At 33.5% G+C, this 1316-nt stretch overlaps 1 long non-coding RNA gene across 1 annotated transcript; it reads left to right on the top strand.

Moving 5' to 3' along the window:
• Positions 1-147: 147 nt before the first annotated feature.
• Positions 148-829, top strand: LOC107739956 (uncharacterized). The gene is made up of 4 exons (XR_001640047.1): positions 148-219; positions 337-372; positions 573-608; positions 794-829. It is a non-coding gene; the product is annotated as an uncharacterized LOC107739956 (long non-coding RNA).
• Positions 830-1316: the final 487 nt, after the last annotated feature.

The raw sequence follows: 1316 nt of genomic DNA, 5'->3' as shown, positions 1-1316 counted from the left end.
AATGTGTCTATTATAAAGACTTATTATAAAGACTGTGTTCATCTCCGCTGTTCCTCAAATATTTTTATTTTGAATGTATCTGTCTCATGTGATATTTATTTTTCTGTGAATTCTTATATAATGTATATGATTATTTTTTATCTAAATTCATAGTTGGTGATTTTTTGAGGTTAAAAAGAGTTCCCGTTCCGAGTAGAATAGCAAACCGCAGGGAAATTGGTAAGATTTTCTTTTTTTTAAATCAGAAAATACAAGCAAACACACATTTAGAAATACCATCAATCAGTTTTTAAATTCTGTTAAACTCTGCTACTCATTTTATGCTTCCATCTTCAGAGGGCCATCAATTAGATATAAGAACTCGGTCATCGGGTAAGCATATGCATTTCGAACCACTGAACAATTTTTATTGTGAATATATGCTCTGCCTTGGAATTTGTGTGTCTGTGTGTGTGTGTTTTACATTTTGCTATGCTGCTGAAGTGTAATAAGTGGTCATTTGGTAGTTGCTTTTTAAACTCTGTTACTCATTCAGTTTAACTCTGTTACTCATTTTATACTTCCATCTTTAGAGCGCCATCAATTAGATATAAGAACTCGGTCATCGGGTAAGCATATGCATTTCGAACCACTGAACAATTTTGATTATGAATATATGCTCTGCCTTGGAATTTGTTTTTTTTTAAAATTTATTTATTTATTTATTTTACATTTTGTCAGTGATTGTTTGGTGGTTGCTTTTTGTTACTCATTCAGTTTAACTCTGTTACTCATTTTATACTTACATCTTCAGAGCGCCATCAATCGGAGACAAGAACTCGGTCTTTGGGTAAGCATATGCATTTCGAACCACTGAACAATTTTAATTATGAATATATGTTCTGCCTTGGAATTTGTGTTTTTTTTTATTTATTTTTTTTATTTATTTTTTTTATTTTGCTATGTTGTTGCTGAAGTGTTATCAGTGGTTGTTTGGTGGTTGCTTTTTAAACTCTGTTACTCATTCAGTTTAACTCTGTTTATCATTTTATACTTCCATCTTCAGAGCGCCTTCAATCGGATATAAGAACTCCAACATTGGGTAAGCATATGCATTTTGAATGACTGAACAATTTTAATTATAAAAACGCCAATGAGAATTGGCTTGTGGATTTTGCATGCTGAGCCACTCCCCGTGCACATGGGTATATAAGGCGACAGCGTGCATCTACTCATTCGATTTTTGCTTCGGAGCCGAGTGGTTGTATGAAAAGCTGTTATACTCCACAAAGTCATTAATCTGCTGTGTGTCGGGAAGCTGTTCTGGTTGGCGGTAC

The sequence above is a fragment of the Sinocyclocheilus rhinocerous genome, unplaced genomic scaffold, assembly GCF_001515625.1.
Source record: "Sinocyclocheilus rhinocerous isolate Xijiao unplaced genomic scaffold, SAMN03320098_v1.1 scaffold26117, whole genome shotgun sequence".
Lineage (NCBI taxonomy): Eukaryota > Metazoa > Chordata > Actinopteri > Cypriniformes > Cyprinidae > Sinocyclocheilus > Sinocyclocheilus rhinocerous.
Note: the sequence above shows the minus strand (reverse complement) of the source record. Positions and strands in the feature narration are given on the sequence as shown.